Genomic DNA, 18,873 nt, shown 5'->3' on the forward strand with positions numbered 1-18,873 from the left:
TGTCATAAATGTATAGTCTGTTTTTCTTGTTTTTGAACTTCTTTAAAATAAAATTGACTGCTTATCAAAAATAATAAAACTATTCAGAGTTTTCTATGAAATTTTTTTCCATTTTTAAGTTAGCCAAACTAACGTCTTGTAGAAACAGATTCCTTTCTTCTTGGAATATACATCTATTATTCCCCATTGGGAATTTACTTAACTATTACAGAGTGAGAAGTATTGACAAATACCTCATTTTGTAGTTGCCACTAAAGCAACTGCATGATACACTAGATAACACATGAAAGAGTAAATAAAGGTCAACAGTAGTAAAGATAATAAGCTAGGGTCAATGGAAATAGAATCATAAGACTTCTATTTCACAGGTAAAATGGTATAAAAGTAGCTCATGGAATTCTGTAATAAAGCAAGAATGCTTATAGTAAAGCCTAAAAACAAAACCCTAAAATACATTTTCAAAAATGAAAAATATAATTAATACAAAAGAAGGCAGCAATGAAGAAACAAAGGTAGAAAAATTAGATGGGACACATGTAAAAGACAAATATGGAAGACTTAAACCTACTCATCTTAGTTTTCAGCAGTTTTTCTTTTATGGAGTTAAGTGTGGCATTCTTTACATGTATGTGTGTATCCTGCTTAAGATATGACTTGATTTCTTATACCCATTTCAAAATTTCTTCCTCGTAATCTCTCCAAACATTGATTCTATCCTACTTTAACTCTTCTCTTGTGCAACGGTATTTATATTCTGGTTAGTCTTTTCGTTTTGTTCTATATAACCCATGTGATCTCTTATGTATTCCATCCAATTGCCTCTCTATTTTTCAGTCTAAATATCTTACAACTATTTTCAGTTCATTATCTCTTAACTTGCTGTTCAATCTATCGCATTCAAAAATATTAGGTTTTTTAAGAGTTCTTACTTGCTTCTCCTTTGTAATTTCTGCTATTTTCTTTGTTGTCTCATCTATCCTTAGATTTATTTGTTGTAGTCATTTTAAAGTCTATGTCTGAAAACTCCTTTTTAAAATATCTCCTATCATTTCATATTTGGAATTTTTCATCTTTTAAAAGAGTTGGAAAATAATCTGAAAAAATATATATATATAACTGAATCACTTTGCTGTACACCTGAAACTAACACAATATTGTAAATCACCTATACTTCCAAAAAAAAGTTTTGTGTTCTTGTAAAACTGGTTGTCTTTTTACTGAATTATGGACTTCATTTATAAAAGAGAATTTGAGGCTCTGGTTGTCATTTTCCTTTAGAGAAGATTTATGGTTCCTTGGGGTGGGCAGCTATTCTCTTCACAGTAACAGTCTCGTATCACTTTTCCCAGTTGGAGACTAAGATGATGTGAAGTCAGATTTTAGTCTTTTGTGACTGAGTAATCTATTTATGCTTCACCTTTCATTCCTTGTGGACCTCAAAGTCCCAATCAATAGCTTGGAAAATTTACAAAGTTTTCATTTCAAGTGGGTCCTCAAAGTCTCATAAGACTACAGAAATCTCTGCTCAGCTTCTGCATCTATAGTTACTGCTTTCATGTTTTGAATCAGTAATCATCTCAAAGGGAAAAGTGGTCCCCAACATGCAGATAATAACTCTGCACTTTCCTCCAATCCAAGATTGTAGGCCCCCCAATTTTTACTGTCTTTGTAGATTTCCATTGCCTTCATACATAAGATATATACAGTTTGTCAAGATTTTTAAGTGGAAGAGTTGCTCTAAACTAGGCAAATATGGCCAGAAACGTAACAACACCGCCAAAGGTGAGATCAATAACATCATGTGATTTTTAGAGTTACCTTCCCTTTGGTCTTGTCTTCTCAGCTTGTTGAGATTTCTTAATGACCAGAAGATGTTAGTTTTCAGGTACCAGGATATTTAATTTTTAAACTGATAAGCTATACTTAAAAAAGAAAAAATAGGCCTTTGGAGCTAAAAGTTAGAATAGGTGTTCAGAGTATATAAAACATCTAATAGACTATAACACCTAATAATGCAAATATATATTCACAGAATATAACAGCAAGACTAACCTGAAATTGAAGGATATTTTCTCCAGAATTTGAAGGAAAAAAAATCACAGAAAAATCAATAACTATAGGCAGCGATTCATAACTAATTCATTTCACTGTCTCATCTATATTTTAGTGATGTGAACGAATAGAAATGTATGGTTTATAATAAATAAGTTATGGATATGCTTTATGTTTAATATATGTAACCTTGATTTAATGCAATTTCTTAGAGATCCAATAATGTTGTTTATGGTTTACAACTTTTTTATGTTATGTTATGTTATGTTATGTTACACAACTTTTTTATGTTATGTTACAACTGTTATGATTTACAACTTTTTTCTAACTTTTAGTGGTCAAAAGGTAATTCTGATAATTCTCAAATGAGTTTTCTTCAATACAACTCAGAGATTATAAATTTATCATTAAATTTCCTAGTCCAGGTATTTGATTAAATTTTTTTCCAGGTAAATCATATTCCTCATATTCCTGAAGGGAGTAAATCATACTCCCTTCACTGCAGAATATCTATTTCCTACCTATGTTTCTGTCCAAACATCTAAATAAGTAAAGCTATCCACCTATAGAAACAATAACAGTTTGGTGCAGACTTGCAGAATAAAACCGCAGGAAAGGATTTTGAAATACATAGTTTCTTATCATTATTTCTGGTAAATAAAGAATAAAGAGGGCAGGAGAGAGGAGCAAATGCAGAGGGAGAAAGGCAGAGAGAGAGTCAGAAACAAAGAGAGAAAAAGTAGGAAGAAACAGAGCAAGTACTCTGAAGGAAAAAGTGGAGAGCTAAATTGACCTAAATTAACCTGAGTTGACCAAAAGTTAAATATCAATTTGGTTATGGTTTGAATTGCCATATTTTATCTACTTAATTTTATATGCTGTTAACTTATTTTTATTCTTATCTTTTCTTTTTTCCTTTAGTGGTAGTATGAGTTATGCTTGGGATTCTGGTGGACAAGGAGGAAGTACTGCTATTCTGTGTTGCTTTTAAGTGAATTGTTGGGAGGAATGAGTAACAGGATGTCAGTTCATTCAGGCTGCTATAATAAAAATATCAGACTGGGTAGCTTAAACAATTTATATCTTATGGTTCCAGAGGCTGGAAATCCAAGATTAAGGCACAGGCAGATTCAGTGTCTGGTGAGGGGTCACCTCCAGGTTCATAAATGGCCATCTTTTCATTATGTTTTCAAATGGCAGAAGGAGCAAGTGAGCTTTCTGGGGCCTCTTTTGTAAAGGCACTAATCTCATTCGTGAGATCTCCACCCTCGTGATCTGATCACCTCCCAAGGGCCCATTTCCAAATACCATCACATTATTAGGCTTCAACATATGAATTTAGGGGAGGACACAAACATTTTGTCTCTAGAATTCTGCCCTAGCTCCCCCAAATTCATGTCCTTTTCACACGCAAAAAATATTCATTTCATCCCAACAGCCCTGAAAGTCTTAACTCATTCCAGCATTAACTCAAAAGTCTAAAGCCTAAAGTTTGATCAAAATCAGATATGGGTAAGCCTCAAGGTATGATTCATCCTGAGGCATACTGCTGTCCAGCTGTGAATCTGTAAAACTAAACAAGTTACGTGCTCCCAACATACTATTGAGGGACAGGCATATGATAGGCATTTCCATTCCAAAAGAGAGAAAGAAGTGGTAAGTCCCAGGTTAAGTCCCAAACTTAATGGGACAAACAATAGATCTTAAATCTCAAGAGTGATCCTCTTTGGCTGGATGCTCTGCCTTCAAGGCCCACTGGTTTGGCAAGTCACTTCCAAGACTTTGTGGGACAGCACTACCAAGTGGTTCTCCTCCTGGGTCCCTACAGTCTGTCAATGGCCCCATCCTTTGAAATCTAGGCAGAGGCAGACATACCCCATCTTGGCTCCTGCACTATGCTCATCCATGGAGATGGTGCCCAGAGGAAGCTGTTAAGTGTTCTGCCTGTGCATTTGGGAGGGGAGGCCACCTAGCCTGCATTGCACAGGAGCCTACCGAAACCACATCTGGGACAGCAGAGGAGTGGTGCCAAAGGGTGAATGGAGCTGCGATGTGAGGTGACACCTGGTGATGTGTGAGCAGTGTGCATCTATGGGCCCCAGGAGCCACTCCTCCTTTGAAATTTCTCTGCCTTGCAAGTCCTTACACTCTGGGCCTCTGACTCGGGTGGCAGCCCTGATCATCTCTGAATTGCCTTTGGGGTCATTCTTCCATTGGCTGATCCATACAGATTTCCTCATCAAATGGTCACTTGGCCACACTCTTACTGTTTCCACTTTTCCAAATAAGGATAAGCTGAAATTTTTCCAAACTTTTACATTCTGCTCCCTTTTTCTTAACTATTCCATCTTTAAGTCATTTTTCACTTCTTGTATTTTACTATGAGCAGTCAGGAGGAGCGAAGCCCAGACGTTCAACACCTTGCTTAGAAATAGCTTCAACTAAATAGCCAATTTCATTGCTTGCAAGTTCTACCTTCCACAAAAGTAAAACACAACACAACTCAACCAAATTCTTTGCCAGTTTATAGAAAGGATGGGCTTGCTTTCAGTTTCAAATAGCACGTTCCTCATTTCCAACTGAGACCTCATCAGAAAGACTTTACTGTTCTTATTTCTATCAATATTGTGTTCAGGATTACATAAATATTCTCTAAGAAATTGAGGCTTTCTCCACCAGAATTACCTTTAAAGGTCTCTTCATGGCAATGTAGGCTTTTTCTAGCATCACCTCAAAACTCTTCCAGCCTCTACCCACGACCCAGTTCCAAAGCTGCTCCCACATTTTTAGGTATTTGTTACAGCAATATCCCACTTCTCAAGACCAATTTCTGCTTTAGTCCATTTGGGTTGCTAAAACAAAACTCCTTACACTGGTTGGCTTAAACAACAAACATTTATATTTTACAATTCTGGAGATTAGAAGCACAAGATAAAGTTGCTCATAGATTCAGTGTCTGCTGAGGACCTGTATCCTGTTTCAAAACTGGGTGTCTTGTTGAGGTGCCCTTACATGGCAGAAGGAACAAGGGAGCTCTGTGGGGTCTCTTTTATTTATTTATTATAATTGTAGATGTATAATTTTATTACATTTTTTATTGTGCAAACATTGAGTTTATCCCTAAACTGCATATATTTCATTTTTTGAATTTTATTTATTTTTTTATATAGCAGGTTCTTATTAGTTACCTAGTTTATACATATTAGTGCATATATGTCAATCCCAATCTCCAAATTCATCACACCACCACCACCCCCTGCCAGCCACTTTCCTCCCCTGTGCCAATATGTTTGTTCTCCACATCTGTGTCTCTATTTCTGCCTTGCAAACTAGTTCATCTATACCATTTTTCTAGATTCCACATATATAAGATAATATACAATATTTGCTTTTCTCTTTCTGACTTACTTCACCCTGTATGACAGTCTCTAGATCCATCCACATCTCTACAAATGACCCAATTTTGTTCCTTTTTATGGCTGAGTAATATTCCATTGTATATATGTACCACATCTTCTTTATCCATTCGTCTGTCAATGGGCATTTAGGTTATGTCCACGACCTGGCTACTGTAAATAGTGCTGCAATGAAAACTGGGGTGCATGTGTCTTTTTGAATGATGGTATTCTCTGGGTATATGCGCAGTAGTGGGATTGCTTGGTCATATGGTAAGTTTATTTTTATTTTTTTTAAGGAACCTCCATACTGATCTCCATAGTGGCTGTATCAATTTACATTCCCACCAACAGTGCAAGAGGGTTCCCTTTTCTCCACACCCTCTCCAGCATTTGTTTGTAGATTTTCTGATGATGCCCATTCTAACTGGTGTGAGGTGATACTTCATTGTAGTTTTGATTTGATTTCTCTAATAATTAGTGATGTTGAGCAGATTTTCATGTGCTTCTTGGCCATCTGTATGTCTTCTTTGGAGAAATGTCTATTTAGGTCTTCTGCCCGTTTTTGGATTGGGTTGTTTGTTTTTTCAATATAGAGCTGCATGAGCTGTTTATATATTTTGGAGATTAATCCTTTGTTCATTGATTCATTTGCAAATATTTTCTCCCATTCTGATGGTTGTCTTTTCATCTTGTTTGTAGTTTCCTTTGCTGTGCAAAAGCTTTTAAGTTTCATTAGGTCCCATTTGTTTATATTTGTTTTTATTTCCATTTCTCTAGAAGGTGGATCAAAAAAGATCTTGCTGTGATTTATGTCAAAGAGTGTTCTTCCTATGTTTTCCTCTATGAGTTTTATAGTGTCCAGGCTTACATTTAGGTCTTTAATCCATTTTGAGTTTATATTTGTATACGGTTTTAAGGAGTGTTCTAATTTCATTCTTTTACATGTAGCTGTCCAGTTTTCCCAGCATCACTTATTGAAGAGACTGTCTTTTCCCCATTGTATATCCTTGCCTCCTTTGTCATAGATTAGTTGATCATAGGTCGTGGGTTTATCTCTGGGCTTTCTATCCTGTTCCATTGATCTATATTTCTGCTTTGTGCCAGTACCATATTGTCTTGATCACTGTAGCTTTGTAGTGTAGTCTGAAGTCAAGGAGGCTGATTCCTCCAACTGCATTTTTTCCCCTCAATAGTGTTTTGGCTATTCAGGGTATTTTGTGTCTCCATACAAATCTTAAGATTTTTTTTTCTAGTTCCTGAAAAAAATGCCACTGGTAATTTGATAGGGATTGCATTGAACCTGTATATTGTTTTGGGTAGTATAGTCATTTTCACAGTATTGATTCTTCCAATCCAGGAACATGGTATATCTCTCCATCTGTTTGTATCATCTTTGATTTTTTTCATCACTGTCTTATAGTTTTCAGAGTACACGTCTTTTACCTCCTTAGGTAGGTTTATTCCTAGGCATTTTATTCTTTTTGCTGCAGTGGTGAAGGGGATTGTTTCCTTAATTTCTCTTTCTGATCTTTTGTTGTTAGTGTATAGGAATGTAAGAGATTTCTGTGCATTAATTTTGTAACCTGAAACTTTCCCAAATTCATTGATTAGCACTAGTAGTTTTCTGGTGGCATCTGGATACTCTATGTATAGTACCATGTCATCTGCAAACAGTGACAGTTTTACTTCTTTTCCAATTTGTATTCTTTTATTTCTTTTTCTTCTGTGATTGCCATGGCTAGGATTTCCAAAAGTATGTTGAATAATAGTGGCGAGAGTGGATGTCTTTGTCTTTTTTCTGATCTTAGAGGAAATCCTTTCAGTTTTACACCATTGAGAATGATGTTTGCTGTGCATCTGACATATATGGCTTTTATTATGTTGGGTAGGTTCCCTCTATGCCCATTTTCTGGAAAGTTTTTATCATATATGGGTACTGAATTTTGTCAAAAGCTTTTTCTACATCTATTGAGATGATCATATGGTTTTTATCCTTCAATTTGTTAATATGGTGTAGCACATTGATTGATTTGTGTATATTGAAGACCCCTTGCATCCCTGGGATAAAACCACTTTATCATGGTGTATCTCCTTTTTTTTTTCAGTACGCAGGTCTCTCACTGTTGTGGCCTCTCCTGTTGCGGAGCACAGGCTCCAGACGCGCAGGCTCAGCGGCCATGGCTCATGGGCCCAGCCGCTCCGTGGCATGTGGGATCTTCCCGGACCAGGGCATGAACCCATGTCCCCTGCATCGGCAGGCAGACTCTCAACCACTGCGCCACCAGGGAAGCCCACCTTTTATTTTTTTTACTTAAGTGAGACAGGAAGGCTAGAGAGGGATGGAGTTGGGTATTTCCCTTCCTCCACACTGTTTAGGCTCTGCTAAAACCCACTTTGGGGAGACAGTGGTAGAACAGTTTCCCTTATGGGCATGCCTTTGTTAAGTAAAACAGAATTCTCTGAGCATATTCCAAAATGGTTACTTTTCCCCTCCCCTATTGGAAGCAGGAAGGGATTTTTCTCAGATCTTCAAGGTGAAAACCTCGTGGGGCTCCTGGAGGGAAAACTACAAAAGTGCAGGAGATCCTTATGACTGTCTTTCTGAAGTTTTTATACCTTATGTTAGTCCACGCTAGTCTCTAGCAATTAGTCAACAAACTATTACATTGAATGCTGACTCTAGTGCCTGTTTCTGCCCTTGATAAGCTACCATGTCTGTATCTACTTTTCTTTCCAGTTTTCAAGACAGTGGTTTTTCTGTGATTCATTAGATAAGTAGTTATCTAATGAATGTAAGAGAGTTGTTGACTTTTGGTTTTTCAGGTTTTTTCTTGCTATGAGAATGACAACAATGACTTCCAAACTCTTTACATTTGGTATCTTTATAATAAAAATGTTCTAAACATAAAGCTTTTGAAAATGCCTATAATACTAATACCTATTACCAATTTTTTACTATTTTTCTTATTTTATCCTGACTCTAATTTCCAGGTACTTCCATAATTCCTAATAGTCTAAAGTGAGTATCTTGTTCAGTCATTAACCCAACTGTATTATCTTACAAGAATTTACATATGTGTGTACAGTGATATGCTTCCAAATGATTTTGCCTATGTTATATGTTTATTAGGCATACAGACGAAAGTGTCTTCTGAAAAGGAATATGTCAAAAATTTCCAGTTAGCATTTTCTCGGTAGACAGTGTAATAAAATAAATGAAAACAGGACAAGAATCAGAAACTCTCTATGTAATCCTTTTGTTAAATATCTAATTGTGTTCATTTAGTTCAATCAGTGTTCTAGTTAGTCCACTGTTGTGTCTGTGAAATAGAAATTATACCACTGTTCCTTCAGTTCATTAAGCTGTAAGAATGAAATAAAATGTGTTCAGGAGGTTATGTAGTCTAAATAGGGGAACTGGTTAGATTTGCCAAGAATAGCCTTCTAACAGTCCTCCCAAACTCACCAGTAGTGCACATATTAATATTGTTGACATGATTAAGATACCTTGTGAAAGCACCTAGAAAATTATAATGTTATGAAAAATAATGGCTGCCATTATTTGAATCATGTGTTGTGTTACTATTGTGTATCCTGTGCATCCATATTCTCTTGATTTTGAATCCATTTTGAGTTAACAACAAAAGAATTCTCTAGTTCTAGCCATGAACTCTGATGAAATAATATCGTAACCCCAAAGGCATGGAAATAAATTTCATTTCAATTTAATGATCAGAGGACCAACATTTTCTCCAAATAGCAGCTACATTCACTATACTAGAAATCATGTGTGAGGTTTATACAACAATCCTTATTCCTAGCACACTAAACCAAAATAGATTATTTTTGAACTAAAATTCCTCCACACTATATAAATCGAACTTCAATTTAACTTCATTCTAGGCCCATCTATACCTTTTACATCACTGCTTTTGGGGAGTACTGATGCAGAAAATCACTATATAAAGGGAAATGTTTTAAGATGAATTTAATTTTAAAACTCAAAATCATATATCTTAACAATAGGTACTGGACAGGAAGCTTATTTCTGTACTCTGGAAGTTATACATTTTCCTATTTTCTTTTTAAGTCAGGGCATTCATTTAACTAACCAATGTAACATGTAGTAAAATTCCTGCTACAATTTATTCACACCGTTTATTCACAAGAAGAATGATTGATAGATTGATATATTCTGACATTGATACTGAGCTAGAAGAAAACAAATCTGTGAAATATATAAATCTTTTGTCAGGTTTTACAAGTTCAAAACCACTTGAAGCTTTTCTACACCTTGCCTGATGTTTAAATACCTGTGTGATGACATATTGAGGTTACAGTTCTCAATGAAGCAGTGCTGTGTATCTGAAAGCACTTGCATTGATTTTATCACTAGATAGCAGCTATGTGACAATTGATGGATTGTAGGGACGACAGTCCATGAACTCTATGTGCCTATCTGTTGTCGGTAGACTTTTAAAGTCTCCTTATCCTGCACATTTGATATTTGCTAAAACGGCACACTTTTATTTGACCAATATATTTTTTGCTCAAGAAATCAATGATAATAATTACCGAGAGTAGATTTAAATAATAGGTATTCAAATTGATTGGTTTGTCTTAGCACTTTAATTTAACCAATAACGTAAGATATATGTTGATTCCACAAAGAGACAGAGGCATTACTCTTTCTTTTCTGTTGAATTCTTAGTTCTTAATAAATCATTCTGTTTATCAATAGTGCTGCAGGACACGGGGGAATTGTTGGTTGATACATGATTAACAAGTCTCAGATGGCTAACTCCACCTCCTCAACAACCCTCTATAATGTCAATTGTATCTTTAACACAGAGAAATCCTTTTATAATAATTTATAAAGGAAATAGATAAATCTAAGAAGGTTGAAGGAACATTTTTAAATCATATTGCTAGAAAGTTTTGAAAATCTTAAGGGTCAGTAAAGGTGATAATTTCTTTCCATATCTTGAGAGTCAACAGCTTGATGGCTCTTTTTATATTAATCCAATTGATACAATGAAATCCATGGGAGAGAAGGTGGTCAAAATTTATGTGATGAAAAGATCTGGACTGAGACTCTGGTACTATTATCTACTAGCTGAATTTCTTAGTTTTTCTTAGTCCCAGTTTTATCATCTGTAAAATAAGAATAATTGTAGCTACCCTGTTGAGAGAGTTAGGGATAGGATATAAAGGAGATTCTCAGCAAATGGGTAGAACATTTTATAGACCAAAGTTTCAAGTAAAATTAATTCGGGCATTTGGTAGAACTGACAGATGTCAAATAGGGTCAGATAGAAAAGAGAACCTTGACTTGTGGTCACAGAGACATAGGTCTAGCTTTACAAAGACCTAAAGGAAATCTGTTGTTTTGCTCCTGGCAGCACACGTCTTTTTCAGTTGAATGATTAGATGGATCCCAGAAAAATTCTGGGTTATATAACATACAAAACATTAAAAAATAAAGATGCTATAATTTTTTCTAACTTTCAGACATTATATTTTAATAATCTTATTAATTGAGGATGTAACACCAAAGCAATGTAAATAAGCATTATATTAGGGAGTCTGATGTGCTCATCTGTTTTACGTTAAAATAACTGAAATAAAATCCCAGAATTACCATACAATCTATTTTTAATATTAGTCTGAACATTTGGCATATATGGGATCCTAAATTATGTGAAAATAAAATTACATGATTCATGTAATTGCCCTGTATAAAAGAACATATAAATCCCAAAAATCTTAATACACTAGTGAGTTGACACTAAAAGTCAAGTCGTTGGGAAAAACAACAAAAAACAATGATTACCAACTGATTAAATTGTGAATTAGGGAAATATTCTTAAACCACAAAATTATGGATGCTTTGACAAAAAGAAGGTTGGACAATTTGATCACAAACAGTAGCAATTTATAGGTCAAGATAAGCCAATCAAAATTATATTTGTCTGAAACAAAACTGAAAGTCAAATAGGAAATTCAGTAAAATATTATCAACAAATGTTACATAATCATTCATCATGTAGGACATATATCATTTTCCCTTTAACATCATTAAGGACTCATAAAATTCACAAGTGATAACAATAAGAGCTCCCCTCACAATAACAAAATAATAAAATAGACTAAGGGAAAGAATATATTTTTAAAGAAATATCTCATTAAACATAAGGAATTATAATTCTCAAAAGTATTTGAGGTATTTTCAAAGAAATACATTGTGAAGAAATATTGAGATATTTTATTATCAAATTCACAAGGATAAATTTTTGACATGTTTTTAATGACAAAAGATAATGTTGACGAAACAGATACCTTGAAACAGTATTGGTAGTAGTTTAAAATGCCACAGTTGTTCTGGAAAACAATCATGAGCTTTAAAGATATTCTTTTTAACCAGGTAACTCTGATTGGGGAATCTGTCCTAATTAAATAGTTTCAAACATGTGATATTTATGTTATTGTAAAAAGTTATTATTTAACAAAAAAACAACATAATAACGTATTTACTAGCTCCAGGTAACCTTAATTCCTTGAGGAAAAAAAGGTAAATTTTTGAATTAAGATATTGAGAAAAAGATGAATATTCTGGGCAATACAGTTTTTTAAATTCTTCATTTTCTTTGGACATATGCAACATTTTCCTGTTCCCTGGTTTTTATATCTCCTTTTCAAAATGACATTAATTATCTAGTGAATACATATATATGATTTTTAAAAATCGAGTAATACTTTTTTTTTTTTTTTGCGGTACACAGGCCTCTCACCGCTGCGGCCTCTCCCATTGCAGAGCACAGGCTCCGGACGTGCAGGCTCAGCAGCCCAGCCGCTCCACCGCATGTGGGATCCTCCAGGACCGGGGCACGAACCCGTGGCCCCTGCATGGGCAGGCGGACTCTCAACCACTGCGCCACCAGGGAAGCCCCTCGAATAATACTTTTTTGTGGAGTGGCAATGAAACTAACTTGTACGTTAATTTTGTGTCCTGCTAATGATTTTTTTCAAATATTCATCATAATTTATAATATTGAATCCTTGAAGCATATTATTCTATTTATAAAACTGAATTGTTTGCTGAGCATTAACGTTTCATAAAGTTCATACTTAGAACTTTATGCTCAACTAATTTAGATGGAAAATAACTGGAGAGAGAATACAAGGGCAAGAAGGAAATGAAAGAAATAATACTTGGTGATTAATTGTGCTTGATTTAACAGCAATACAGGCTGTGTTACAAGTGTATAGGAAACTATGTTTGTTGGTGAAGAGAAATCTGCTGCTTCAATTAATGACAGGAGGAAAAATGGAAAGAAATTACATTTTTCGAAAATCAAGGCAAATACATTCAATATTATATTAACTCTAGGGTAAACAATCTACTATTGTTTCCTTTCCTCTAATCATACTTTTCCTAGGTATCAACACTGTTTAAAATTTAAATTCTGTCTGCTAACAACACTTTTATAATTCTTTAAAAAGAAAAAAATTATAGCACATTTGCTGACAAAATCTTTTTTAACAAAAGAAAAAGCAAATAAAAATTAGTCAAAAATTGACTTCTAGGGCTTCCCTGGTGGCGCAGTGGTTGAGAGTCCGCCTGCCGATGCAGGGGACACGGGTTCATGCCCCGGTCCGGGAAGATCCCACATGCCACGGAGCGGCTGGGCCCGTGAGCCATGGCCGCTGAGCCTGCGCGTCTGGAGCCTGTGCTCCGCAACGGGAGAGGCCACAACAGTGAGAGGCCCGCGTACCGCAAAAAAAAAAAAAAAAAAAAAAAAAATTGACTTCTATTCTGAAATGGTACTAAAGTTTAAACAGTTGATTCTAGAAATTTGCTTATGAACTAGTAAAATACAATATATTCCCAAGCACTATAATAATATGTGAAAAATAGAATCTTCTTGAAAAAAACATGTTAACACTCTGTTTTTGTAGTTTTATTGAGAAATAATTGACATACATCACTGTATAAATTTAAGGCTTTTAGCATGATAGTTTGATTAATATACATTGTGAAATGATTACCACAGTAGGTTTTGTTAGTATCCATCTTCTCATGTAGATACAATAAAAAGAAAATAGAATCACCTGTGATAACATAGAATTTACTCTCAACTTTCCTATATACCATACAGCAGTGTTAGCTATAGTCATCATGTTGTACATTACATCTCTAGTATTTATATTATAATAGGAAATTGTACTTTGGACCACCTTCCTCTAGTGCCCCCTCTCCCCACCCTCTGCCTCTGATAACCACAAGTCAGACTGATCTCTTTTTCTATGAGTTTGCTGATTTTTGTTGTTGTTTTGATGGTTTGTTTTTGTTTTTAGATTCCACATATAAGTGAGATCATATGTATAGTTTTTCTCTGTCTCATTTACTTCACTTAGCATAATGTCTTCAAGGTCCATCCATGTTGTTGCAAATGATAGGATTTCCTCATTTTTTTTTACAGCTGAATAACATTCCGTTATATGTATACATCACAACTACTTTATCCATTCATCCATTGATGGACACTTAGGTTGTTTCCATATTTTAGCTATTGTAAATAATGCTACAATGAACATGGATGTGCATATATTTTTTCAAGTTAGTAATTTTGTTTTCTTTGGATATATTCCCAAAAGTGGAACTGCTGGATCATATGGTATATACATGTTTAAGTTTTTGAGGATCCTCCGTACTACTTTCCATAGGGACTATTCCAATCTACAATCCTACCAACAGTGCACAAGGGTTCTCTTTTTCTCCACATCCATTGTTATCTCTTGTCTTTTTTTTTTCTTTTCTTTTCTTTCTTTTTTTTTTTTTTGCAATACGCGGGCCTTTCACTGCTGTGGCCTCTCCCATTGCGGAGTACAGGCTCCAGACGCGCAGGCTCAGCAGCCATGGCTCACAGGCCCAGCCGCTCCGCGGCATGTGGGATCCTCCCGGACCGGGGCACGACCCATGTCCCCTGCATCGGCAGGCGGACTCTCAACCACTGCGCCACCAGGGAAGCCCAACTGAATTTTTTTAAAAATTCAATTTTAACTGGGTGTCATGTTTCTTAACTGACAACTCTACTCTAGCCCCCAAAATTTAGCTTCCTTAAAATTTTCAAGCTTGTACGTGCCAGAGGTTTTGAACTTAGTCTTCCTTGTCCCTGAAATGCCCTTTCTCAAGGTTTTCACATGCAAAAGTATTAAAATTTAAATGACAACTAAGCCCTCAAATAAACACCTGTGAAAATTCAAATGTAGTGGCAAAAGGCTATATGCATTTTTTTTCAAAGATTAAAAAGGTCAGTTTCACAAGCCTAGGCATCAAACAAGTAAAGTGGAACATAAGCAAGTAAAAGGGAGGATTTTGTGAGGCAAAATTCCTCAGGTGAGAAGAGAAATACAAAGCAAGTAAAAAGAGAACGAATCAACTGTGGTGGACTGAATAATGGCTCCTTCAATATGTACATGCCTTAATCCCTGGAACCTGTGAATGTTACCCTATTTGGCAAAAGGGATTTTTCAGACGTGATTCAGGTAAAGGTCTTGAGATGGATAGATTATCGTGGATTATCCAAATAGGCCCCATGTGATCGAGACAACCCTTATGAGAGGGACCCAGGAGAGTCAGCAGAGAAGAAAGCAACATGATGAGAGAGGCAGAGATTGGAGAGATGCAGTTTGAAGGTGGAGGTAAGGACATAAGCCAAGGAGCACAGGCAGCCAGTAAAGGCAAAAAAAATTCAAGGCAACAGATTCTCCACTCAGAGCCTTCAGAAGGAACCAGCTCTGCTGACAATTTGATTTTTCAGCCCCATAAGACTCAGCTCTCAAGACCGAAAGAGGATAAATTTGTGTTGCTTTAAGCCACTAAATTTGTGGCAATTTGCTACAGTGACTATAGGAAACTAACACACCAGCCAACTCACAGTTTCTACTCTTTTCCCATTACAGCTTCCAAACTTAATGATCAAGGATTTTTTTTTTAAAGGAACTTTATTCATGTTTGTTTTAAATTTATCATTCACCCAGCACTCCACTTAAGTCTTACTTAATCATTCTTCTGTATTTACTCTGAGTTATTTTTAAAAATTTTGGTGGGGAGAGTGGTTTCAACCCTCAACCAGGTTTTTTTATAACAAGTAAAATGAAATATTGTGGAATATCTTAAGAAATACGCTAAGAAAAGCGCATTAAACCTTTTTATTTAGCCATTGAAATAGTCTCGTTGACTAAAAAAGTACTTTTAGGCATTCCTTGGATGATACGCAGTTTGTCTACTTACCTTCAGAAATCAAGCATGTAAATAAATACGTCTGGTAGCCTCTCTAGTCTGTTGCTAACAGACAACAAATTATGTGGTTTTAGAATTGGGGAACAAAGGGAATTATTATGCATAAAGCATGTTGTAAAAATAAGAGAAAAAGAAAATACAACTGGATTTTTATCCAGTACAAGGACTGCAAACATAATAGTATTCATAAATATGAGACATTACAATATGAACACAATTATGATGAATGATAGGGGAGGAATAGTAATGATAACAAGGATGACAATTAGAACTGAGAATGTTAAGAAATTCTTACCTCTTTTTCAAATTCCAGAGGCACAGTTTAAGCTTGGATTTAGTGTTAGTAAGGCTACTTACTTCGTTAATTTTTCAGCACTATGAAACAGTTTCTTAAAACAGCATGATAAAATTCTATAGCAATTCTATTGTATACAGCAATTCTATAGAAGTAAATAAACAATTTGGCAACTTGAGGAAAGAGAGATATTTTTGCTACAAATATTTATCTAAAATTAATGCAGTCATTTTAGGATTATAAAAATACAAAATATTATGAGTACACTAAGGGTAGGAAGGAAAATAATCATATCATTGTAGTTTTCCTCTGTAGGCACATTTTATGTTTGTCCTGTAAGCACTGGCTTGCCCAAGACTCTGTCTCATTCCTGCTTTGTATTTTATACAGCTTTCCAAAGAAAGTCCATGCAAAAACTTAAAAATCAATAATTCCCAGCTCATTTCATCTCACTCAATGTTAATTGCATTTCTCTATACTTACTTAAACACTAAACATCATTTCCTAAATGTTCAGGGTCAACTTCAACTCAATCCAAAACCAAACACCTTCAAAAATCTGCTCCTTTTTCTCCTGTATCTCTAATTTTGATGAATGACAGCTTTACTCACTTGCCCAGACAATGAACTAGAAACCATCCTAAATGCCATCCTTTTTCAGTTTTTAATCAACTGTTAATAATTTATTTCCCCATCTCCATCCTGATTTCACTACTTACAAGTTTCATCATCTGATTTTGAGGTTACCTCAATCACTCTTCATTGACACTATCAACTCTCAGTTTGTTTCCCATTATTCTATAGCACTATTGGCAAGTACTGGCAATCCAAGTTCTTTACCAATTCCCTAGTGATGACATAATAAAATAGAAATGTTTCAATGTATGACTTCTCTCTCTTATGAAACCTATATTCAATGTATGACTTCTCTCTCTTATGAAACCTATATGTCCACTTCACCCTGAATGACTTTAAACTATATTCATTTTCTCAGTACTCATTTTTCTTCAATCTGTACTATTCCTGGGAAGTCTTCCTTCACTCCTATAGGCAGATATAAGTCCTCTTTTTCTCATACTTCCTTGTTTAAACCTCACATATTAACCAGAATTTCTGGTTCCAAGCAACAGAAAATATTATAGTCATCACCATTTTATTACTGTATTGTATTTTATCTTGTTATTTCACATTGTAGTTTACTAATTGATTGATTTCACATTTGTCACCCCATGTGAACCTTAAATATTAGAAGTACTGGGACAGTTTTTTAAATCAACTTTGTATAATTGGCATAAAGCAGAGTTCATGGCATGTAGATGTTTCTTAAATGTATGCTAACCGATTTTTAAAGTTAATTATATGAAATTAGATGAAATGCATTTATGTGGTTTATAATATGATTAGGCAGAAAACAATATACTGTTGGTGGACTTAGGTAAAGCAGGTACTATAAAGAGTCACCTTACTAAAGCACAAGTACCTACTATTGGGTTGGCCAAAAAGTTCGTTTGGTTTATGAATACGTTTGTTCAATAAAGTTCTTGGTGAAAATGAAAAATGTGTCGTTTATTTTTACTTAAAACCGAACGAACTTTTTGGCCAGACCAATACATAAGTTGCAACAGGCAGAGCTTAACATATCATGAACTTTTTTTAGCTGACTTCCAAAATAAAAATAAAAGTAAATTTAGTTAAAAAAAAAAAAAAAGAATAACAAGCAGGGCACCCAAATATAAGCAGGAACACTAAGGCAGTAAGCAAAAGCAAAATCCAGAAAAGTCCTGAATGAAATAACCATTTCAAAACCTCAATTGAGTCCTACAAATATTTAAGATACTGCAATTATTAGATATGAAATATAAAATTAGTATGTAGGAAATACATATAAAATAAAAGGGCTCACACAAATGAGAAAGGAACAAAGGATTATAAAATGGCCTGTGTGATACGGAAACTATATAGGTAGTATGTGGTCCCTTGGTATCCTGGGGGATTGTTTCCAGAACCCACAGTGGATACCAAAATCCACAGATGCTCAAGTCCCATTGTAGGCTTTCTGTACCTGAGGTTCCCATCTGGGAGTTCAACCAACCATGGACAGTACGGTACTGTAGTACTTACTGAAAAAAGGAAATCTGCCTCTAAGCGGACCCCCGCCTCCCCTCCCGTTTTAAACCCATGCTGTTCAAGTCAGACATATTTTATACAGACACACAGAAAAGAAAAAAAAAGAATTTTAAAAGTCCTAAAAACAGAAATTTAGAGCAGTTAGGCACACTGAAAATATTTGTGACTAGAAGTTAAGTTTGATGTGACTAAAATGAAGCACAGAGAAATTTAAATACATAAAGAGCCAGTAGATATTACAAGACACAAAAGGTAGAATGACAAGATGTAAAATTGGCTAATCACAGTCCCTCAAAGAGGAAATAAAAACTATGGAAGAGAAGCAATATTTCAAAGATCATACCTAAGAATTTTCTAGAGTTGTTGAAAGATGTGCATCTTCAGATCAGCTGTCAGCTGGGTGATGCACAACTTGTTTGGCTTACTTCTGCTTGTGCTCTAAGAGTTGAACAATTTTAAGTTTTCCAGGTCTGTAATTTCTTTTCTTGTTTTGACAATACAATTCTTGGTAATACAATTCCTACAAATCAAAAAATATAGTCTATTTGTTTCTGGTCAGTTCTATGTACAAACAACTACAGATCTTGTCTATATATAGCTGTTAAGCCCGAGGGCTCTGTCTTATGTTCAGCAGACTGTTCTTTTGTCATCCCACTCTGTCAGCTTGATTGAGCTTACATGAAACAAGCAGTTCCG

The 18,873-nt window shown here is 35.1% G+C and overlaps 1 protein-coding gene across 1 annotated transcript in view; it reads right to left on the reverse strand.

The window, feature by feature from the left end:
- Positions 1-18,652, reverse strand: part of LOC307189185 (uncharacterized protein) — a 347,413-nt gene extending 328,761 nt beyond the window's left edge. Inside the window, exon 1 of the mRNA XM_079927001.1 lies at positions 18,521-18,652. The gene's annotated coding sequence lies outside the window, so the exon portion shown is untranslated. The remainder of the gene's footprint in view (positions 1-18,520) is intronic.
- Positions 18,653-18,873: the final 221 nt, after the last annotated feature.

The sequence above is a fragment of the Stenella coeruleoalba genome, assembly GCF_951394435.1.
Source record: "Stenella coeruleoalba genome assembly, chromosome: 1".
Taxonomy (NCBI): domain Eukaryota; kingdom Metazoa; phylum Chordata; class Mammalia; order Artiodactyla; family Delphinidae; genus Stenella; species Stenella coeruleoalba.